An 8,925-nucleotide genomic window follows, 5' to 3' on the forward strand; every position below is an offset into this window, starting at 1 on the left:
TGATAAAACTCGGTTATCGTGACATAAAGGGAGTGCAATTATGTTTGGCCACGACGGCCGTAGGTTCCCTTGTGACCCCTGGTGTGGGGATCTCTCAATATACACCCGCAAGGTAGAGATTGAGGGTTCGGGGGACTGTAACTACCGAGAGGAGTAATTCGCTCGTCGATAACTCCAGAGGCAGGATATCCTTACTAGCTCAGCATAAATAATTGAAGGGACATGCGTTAACTATTAAACTAATCTGAATTGATTTTAGCAACATGCAGCATATAATACTAATTCGATCGTGATAATCCGATTTCCCAAAAATATTATATTTATTAGGCGTGATAGAACAATCATATTATGTTAGTTTAACAGTTCATAAAAAGGGCGAGGAAAGCAGTTAAATCATCAAAAAGGGACACATCACGACGCACCCTTGAGAGGTGCGTCACGGTTCTCAGAAAACTAACCACTTTGACTTTGCTATTTCTCCTTTTTATTTAACGAATCTCGATTATGGGACAGGATACGTTCTGTTCGATTTATGGATCGATTACGACAGAACGCGTGAACAGTTTCGCAGCGAGAGGCTTAGGCTAAGGGGTTTAGAGTCAATACTCAGAATATATTATGTGTTGTTGTGTGTTCTTTCACGTCGAAACTAGGGGCCTATTTATAGGGAAGAGTTCGTGGAAAGATAGAATTGCAGAGTTCTAATCCATAAAGAATTAGGAAAAAACACGTCCCAGGTAATTTCGGCGCCCAGCTCTGGGCGTCAAAGATTTCGGCGCCTAGGCCTGGGCGTTGAAAATAGAGATCCATGCAATTTCAGCGCCCAGGGATGGGCGTCAAAGATTTCGGCGCCCAGCTCGGGGCGTTGAAAGTGATGTCTGGGCCGAATTCTTTGTCAGATTCGGATTCCTGAAATCCGTAGAGTTTGAGATTAATTCGAGTCTTTTAGCGCGTATCAATTTCATGACGGAATGCGTCTGGGCCCGTTACGAACTCTAGGCTCGTTAGGATTTTAATTAATACGTAACTCTTATTTCCGAATCCTATTAGGAATAGGATTCTCGCGGTTTTCTATCTCATTTAGGATTTATGTTGGAGTGCAACACCTAATTCTGACAGGTTTCTATCTTTTATGATTTGCCACTTTTAGAAGCTACCTTTTACGGCAGTTACTGTTTTTAGCAAGTTTCCATAAATAGCAGGTTTCGGGTAAAATGAAATGGGGAATCGAGATTCGTTTATTTTATAGGAGATGCGTTGTCAAGTGGAGTTTTTATGCTTTCATCATCGAACCTTTCCCTTGCGGGAATGGGGACAAAAGTAGGTGTCTACAGTTAGCCCCCACTTTGACTTAGTCTTGGAGTAAGACGATGGTCAAAGTATTAGACGGAGTGCGTCGCACAAGCCATGGTGTATGTGACCTGTTTTGCGAGGGTCTCACGAGCCCCCGAGTGATAACAATTTCTACGACCTAACATTCCCAATTTTAATTATGTTGTTTTAATTTCGCAACAATTTGTATGACCTAATCAAAAATAAAATTCGTTAAATCAGGAACTGAATTGGTCTATATTCATAGTCAGGGGGTATCCTGGATTTGAACTGTAGAATTTTGATTTGATCTTCTTTGGTTTTGGTTTTAGTACACAGGAAGAGTAACCTATTTTTTGTCCTGCAATTTTATTTCTTGTTGAAGTATGAAATTCAAACATTGCTGAGCTTTTTGTTGTGTGGAAGGGGCAATTAGGATATATGGAAATGGTCATGAATTTTACTCATTTGCGTCCAAATTATATCACGCAATTGAGTTTTTGAGTTTGATCAATATACTTGATAACTTTATATTGCTTTCTATTCAAACTGCAATGTACTCTTTCATGCTTAGATGTTATGGATAATATCATAGAATATGTGCAAACTCTTAGGTGTATAAAAATAATTTGAAAAATGGTGTCTCTACTAGTACTATACGGAGTATTAAGTTACTATGTAGAGTACTGAAGAAAAAACACACCAAAATCTAACCAATTAAGTGTCTGTGTAAAAGAAAAAAGAAACCAACAAATTAATCTAGCCAGAATTCTCGACCCAAGAGCAGATAATGACTGACTAAACCAGTGAAGAAAATCGTTTCTTCTGTATCTGATACTGTGATACTTGAACTCCGATGTTATATGTTTTTTTCTCTGTTGTATTTTATATTTAAGTCGATTTCCATAACTCTGCTTGTTTGATGGATTTGGAATCAAATACTTAAGTTATGGTAACCCTTTTTAGTTTTAACTGCACAGGGGGATTTCACCACCACTTTCTTACCCGTGCAATTACGGTTGCTTTAACCTTTGTCTTTACTCTTTCCGTTAAAGAAAGTTCAAGTGTAGTCTTATCAGCAACTTTTTGGACTTGATTCAGAGCATTTTTGGACCCATTGGTGAGCTCGTAGAAGGTATGTCCATGTTGTTCTGTTATTGTATACGTTTCTTACAAAGTTTTCTTTTATTATCTTATTAATCTCGATATTGAGCTGCTATGCTAACTGCCAAGTGCCTGCACACAGCAGAATATGAATACAAAATTAGAATTATACTTTTAAAAAATAATCTAGCTTCATGAGCAATAGAATTATAGTGTTGTGACTGGTCGAATGTTGAGTTGTCTTGTTGCTGGAGTCAGTTTGTTTGTCGGGTTTTGCAGTCTGCAACTATTCAGGGGTTATGCTGATTAGCCATTCAGCCCTCATTTCCTTTGCAGTATGTATAATGAAGTATGTAGATGTGTATTGCGAGTTCTTAATGCATGAATCTTTCATTCATGTCTCCCCATCGCTCTTTCTGTTGCTGTACTGCTGCTTGCTGGTGTTCTTGTCCAGCTGTGACTTCCTGCAGTTTATGTGTTTGCTGGTTAGTATGCAGCTTGTTTAGTGTGCGGGTGTGTTGCGTGTTGGTGTGCAGTTTGTTCTGTGTTGTGCAGCCTGTACATTACAGTGTGCAGTCTGTTTTGCTGGTGTCTAGGTGCAAGTTGTTCATTGTATATCATGTAGTTTTTTATTTATTTTTTATTTATTGAATTTCATGGATGTTTGTTCCAAGATAAGCTTCCCTAAGTTGAGAAGCATGGATTCCCATATAACAACAAGTCCCTATATAAACAGTCTAGATCAAACAAGGTATTATAGATGAGATATGAAAAGATGATGAATTAAAGCTTATAATAACAATTAGTATCCTGTATAAATGATGGATTATGTAATTCGTGGTTTATAATGAGTAAGGAACAGCTTATAATTTCATTCTAAGCACATGGATTACATATGATTTGCACTTGTTACAAGATGAGTTCCGCAATAAACGTATCTTGTTACCTAGAAAAGAGATTTTTGAAACTAGTACTTCATAGAATGAATGGCTTGTGTCTCATCATGACTTCTAATCTGAATTGCAGTCTCTAATGATTTTTTTTAAAATTTTCTTGTACCTTCCACTTTTTCAATTTTGTTTCCTGAGAAGGGAAAATTAAGGCGCATTGTCCAAACATATTTGAGCAGGTTAAGCCTTTCCATGGGTAACATTTAATCATCATATAATCTAAAGTTTCAATTCGAAAAGCAAAAGAGACAAATAATACTGTGCAGGCCTCAATTGTATCTCAGAATACAGGACTAGTTAACATGCAAGTTTAATGTTAAGTTTTCTTGTTATTTTTATTTGATTTATAAATTTCTTTATAAGGAGATCAACGATAATAATACTAGTATAATTTAATTCAATTATTGGGTTTATGTGAACGCATAATTTTATCGTAGCCTGAATTTTAGCCTAAATATATCCATAACGACCCAACAAGCCTAAAACGTGCATAACCATATTGGAATGAGTCTTAGAAAGTTTAAACATAGCCTATAAAACATGTAATTAGTTTAAAATGAGTCCATAGGTTCATGAGTTCGAAAATGGGAGCGAAAGTGTCTCATTTTAGCCTAAATATGTCCATAACGACCCAACAAGCCTAAAACGTGGCATAACCATATTGGAATGAGCCTTAGAAAGTTCAAACAAAGCGTATAAAACATGTAATTAGTTTAAAATGAGTCCATAGGTTCATGAGTTCGAAAATGGGAGCGAAAATGTCTCATTTTAGCCTAAATATGTCCATAACGACCCAACAAGCCCAAAACGTGGCATAACCATATTGGAATGAGTCTTAGAAAGTTTAAACAAAGCATTTAAAACATGTAATTAGTTTAAAATGAATCATTAGGCTCATTAGTTCAAAATGGGAGCGAAAATGTCTCATTTTAGCCTAAATATGTCCATAACGACCCAACAAGCCTAAAACGTGCCTAACCATATTGGAATGAGTCTTAGAAAGTTTAAACATAGCATATAAAACATGTAATTAGTTATAAGATTCAATTTTTCTTAAATTACTTTTTGAGTAACTAATACCAAGTTTTTGTTTTTTGAAGGGTTATGTACAAAGAGAAATGCCATACTCTAATGAGGAGTTAGAAGAAACTCGAGAACATTGGGAAAATATTTTAAGGACAACTATTTGATGGATGCCGGCGAATGAGTTTGTTGTCTAGTAATGTTATGTTTTATGTTTTTGTTATGTGTTGGATATGACGTTTGCTACTTGGAGCATATATATGGTTTTTGGAACATATATGTATGTTATGTCTTATATACAGGTCTTTATAAATTCCCGTTTTGTTCGGGTTTCGCAAATTACAAGGGAAACTATGGCAAATTTTTTGCAACCTATTAAACTATTTATAATGTTTTTATTATAATTTTTTGTCAAAATAATAGGATTGTCCAGGGATAAATATATAAATATGATCTGATCGGAGCTATTATATTTATTTTTTTTATTTTAAAAAAGCATTAATTGCAGCGCGTTTACTTGCACTGAGCTGTAAATGGCAACTAATTGCAGCGCGTATTTCTCAACAAAGCGCTGCAACTAATACACTATTTACAACTTATATAGGTCTACCCGCGTTGCAACTAATACACTATTTGCAACTTATATAGGTCTACCCGCGCTGCAATTAACTAATTATTTGCAGCGCCTATGACCGCTGCAAAAAACTTACGGTATTTGCAGCCATCACAATTGCAGCGCGCGAAAACGCTGCAAAAAGCCCGTTTTACCAGCGCTGCAAATGTGATTTTTTCTACTAGTGATAGTTAAGCTTAAAAAAAGCAGGTTGGAGTGGAGTCCATTATGGAGAGGTAAGCATTGAAGGGATGTTGGAGAAGGTAATGTTTCTGGAAGTGTGGAATTCCCAAACGAAAGCTTGGGCTTCCATAACACACTTCTCTAAAGGGAGTTGAGTTTGATTGAAAATGAAAGAATTTCTCCTTTTCCATAATGACCTAAGAATGGAAGGGAAGAAAGTAGGAGAAGAATTTGAGTTTAAGAGGCAGGGGGCTTATGAGAAAGGTTAGTGAGTAACCATTCTTGAATGGGAGAGGTGAAGAAAGGACACTACTACATTTCTAAGAAAATGCGACGTTTTAGAAAAGTCTAATGCGACGCCTCACATTAAACCGTCGCAATAGATAAGGCTAATGCAACGGTTTCCTCTATAATACACCATGAAGTTGGACTAATGTGACGGGTTGTGATAAACCGTCGCATTAGATTGTCTAATGCAACACCTTTTGAGGCTAAAGTAACGCCTGTGAAAATAAATATCACCACACATTAGATTGTCATAATATTACTCTTTTCCCTCCCATTATTTCCCAAAATTTTAAAACCCCCTTGTATTTTTCCCCCCAAATTTTAAACCCCCGCCCTTGTAAATTCATACCCAAAATTTTCATACAGCTTGAATTGTTACCAAAAAAAAAATGAAAGAAATGGCAAGAGACTAATTATTCTAGAGAGAGGAGGGAGACTCGAGAAATTCATGAATTAGATCGACGGTCCTTCTTCGCAATCTCGCAATTCGTAGTCACATTTCTAGGGTTTACGCGATCTGCGATTCACAAGGGAGGGTTTAGAAGGTCTGCAACATCACCACGAAGAAGGAAGGGGACGACGAAAGAAGGAGACAGGTCATCCCATTCAAACTGTAATCCTGTACATCAGATTCAAAAACTCTCGCAAGGGTTGCTATTTCGATTAAATTTATGTCATGAATTGAGTTTAGGGTTTTTTATTTCGATTAAATTTCTCTCCTGATTTGCGTTTAGGGTTTGCTATTTAGGATTTTGATAATTTGCGATCATGGGTTTTAACATGTTATCTCTTTGCAATTTCAATGGGTTCACTTTATTTCAAAGATGAATTTGATTTTCGCATCCCTTTGAGCTTCAACGTTGTCTGATTATGTTTTTCGTATGCAATTTTTTTTACTCTGATTTGTGATTTGGTTCTGTTTTTTGTTTTTCCCCTGAGCAGTGCGTGTTGGTGTTTAAGTTGAGAGTTGGTGTAATTTATGTTCATGTTATTCTCATAGTTTGGATTTCTGAATGTTGGAATTGTCGACCGTAGCCCGTACAAATCCTTGAGTGAGCTACCATCTGGATAACAATTTTAACTTCTATTGGATTATGATGTTAATTTGTTTTGGTTAATACTTAGAGACAGCGATAAACATTCCGTTGGGGGAAGCTTTTTCACTAATCTTGACATGGTTGAGACAAGATGTAGGTAATAAAATCTACATTAGTGCCCTGCTTGTTTATCTTTTGTTGGTCTTTACAAGGTTTTGATTTTTCCAGCTTGTGTATGCAACTTGTCCCGCATTGTTTAACTTACTTCTTTGCTCCTTTTTATGTCTTGATGCATTTGATAAGCTTGTCGATATTGGTATATAATTAGATATTGATATTTGACAGGGCACAAAAAGTGCAGCAGCTGTTAAATTATATCCATAATCATGTGTCTGCGAGTTAGCTTCTAGATTATTTATGTTCACAAAGTTGATCAAATTTGTTTGAATTACAGTTGTTTTCATGTTATATGCAGTATATTCTAGATGAATTTGTCATTTATTCAATTTAGTCTTGTAGATTCCGGCTGTGTTCATTTCATATTGTGCTTGTAAGCATTTTCATTTTGATCACCAGGTGCATTTTCTACCGTATGTCCTATACCGTAAAACTACTACTATAAAGTTTTTGGTTCTTGTTTTCCTTTCCTTGTTTTAAACAAGATTTTAAGTAGATATAAGATGAAATTTAAGTAGATTGGGAGTTGATAAATAAGCTGATAGCAACCCGTAATCTGCATCATTCTGTGACCAAAAAATAAGGGGTACATGTCAAAAGAATGCTAAAGGTAGTTATCAACAGGAATGATGAAAGGGTCGGTGGGGGGATCAAATCCATAATACTCCGTAGTTGGACATTTGGACTTGCTAATACCATAACCAAGTAAATCTTATACCATAGGAGTTCAAAATTTTGTTTGTTAAAACGACCAATAGGCTCAAAGTTTGAACCTAAATAAACTTCAGGTAATATTTTCATGATTCCACTCAAGTTCTATGAGGCATTTCCATCTGAGTTCATCTTGTGGGCTTCCTGTCCATGCAGTTCTATCTGATTGGGACAGGACTACTTTCATTCTCTGCCGTGTCATTTGGTAGATTATCACAACCTGAGGCACTTGGTAGGCTTTCTATTTTCTCAACACCATTGGTCTCCTCGACCTTCTCCTCAAATTGACTGAGAATAGGAAAAATAGAAACCTAATTCAAAGATGTGGAGATTGAGATTAAGGCATATAAGACGGAAATAAAAAAATAAACATGGAGAGGGGAGAGAAGGCCAAGATGAAACCAAAAGAAGAGACCTCCCTTTGCATCCTTCTTGACCAAAAAAATTTAGAAGCTGCAAGCTGACAAGTACTTGTGATGTCTATTTTTCATGCTTGATTAATAACAATGGTGAAAGTCCAAAGTATAAAGAGAGACAATATTAATAGAGGAGTAGCATCTATACGCCTATACTTAAGCACGTCAATTGAGAATGAAATACATGCTGGACTATTTTCGTTTTCCAGAAGCTTGGTATCGGTTTTCATACACATCGTTAGGTTTATAGGTGGTACATATACGGGTTACACAGGGTCTTCTTTCCTGCTAATTCATTCCTCTGACTGAAATTTACAACTTCATGCCTCTTTTCCCCCAATACTTGGGCATATATGGCTCATCTAGATCAAGGTAGGGATACCAGATAGGTTTCATTAGAACAATACTTCTTTGCTTCTTTGCCTTCAGACTCCGAGGAATCAATCGTCAGACTGTCCACACTAAGAACCCCCTTGAATTTCAAATTTTAACATATTCGCATAATTGTTGAATAGCTGGATGGAAGTGTGTGAACCGTCCTTGTGCTTCTGTTGATGGAAATTATACATTTTGGTCTACTCTAGGTGCGGCCCTGTATAGTCCTGGGAGTGTGTATTTTATGCAATAAGTCCACCCTATATAGTCCTGGGAGTGTATATGCTGCATGAATTTCATACTGGCCAGGTCTTTCTTTGCTGCAATACATCAATTCCATAATAGTATTTCTTCGTCAGGCATTTTCTCAACATTTATTGTCCCAGGGTTAACAATAAGAAAATGCGGTTAAACTTAAAGCCAAAGCGTGAACTAGGATTTATGTTTAAAGATCTGATAAGCTTGCTCAATGCTTCTGAAAATGCTGATTAAATTCGTATGCTGGTTACTTTTGAAGTTTAAGTTGAGAAAGATCTTGTCTGACCTTCCTGCTATTTCTTGCAATGTGCTTAAGATGATGAAGTCTGCTGAGTTCATTACTATTATATCGGCTGTAAACTGACACGAAAAGTGGTACTTGGAATCCTTTTGTTTCCAATTGACATCTGAGTTTCCATACCTCGTCTTTTATAAGGCATGTACTATAGTAGCCTATTAAGAGTTTAACACAGACGGTT

General features: G+C 36.4%; 1 long non-coding RNA gene across 1 annotated transcript; it reads left to right on the top strand.

Moving 5' to 3' along the window:
- The first annotated feature begins 2,315 nt into the window (after positions 1-2,315).
- On the top strand, positions 2,316-4,792 carry LOC130466912 (uncharacterized). Its single transcript, XR_008927068.1, has 2 exons — positions 2,316-2,446; positions 4,466-4,792. It is a non-coding gene; the product is annotated as an uncharacterized lncRNA (long non-coding RNA).
- The last annotated feature ends 4,133 nt before the right edge of the window (positions 4,793-8,925 follow it).

Source organism: Spinacia oleracea, chromosome 2, assembly GCF_020520425.1.
Source record: "Spinacia oleracea cultivar Varoflay chromosome 2, BTI_SOV_V1, whole genome shotgun sequence".
NCBI lineage: Eukaryota > Viridiplantae > Streptophyta > Magnoliopsida > Caryophyllales > Amaranthaceae > Spinacia > Spinacia oleracea.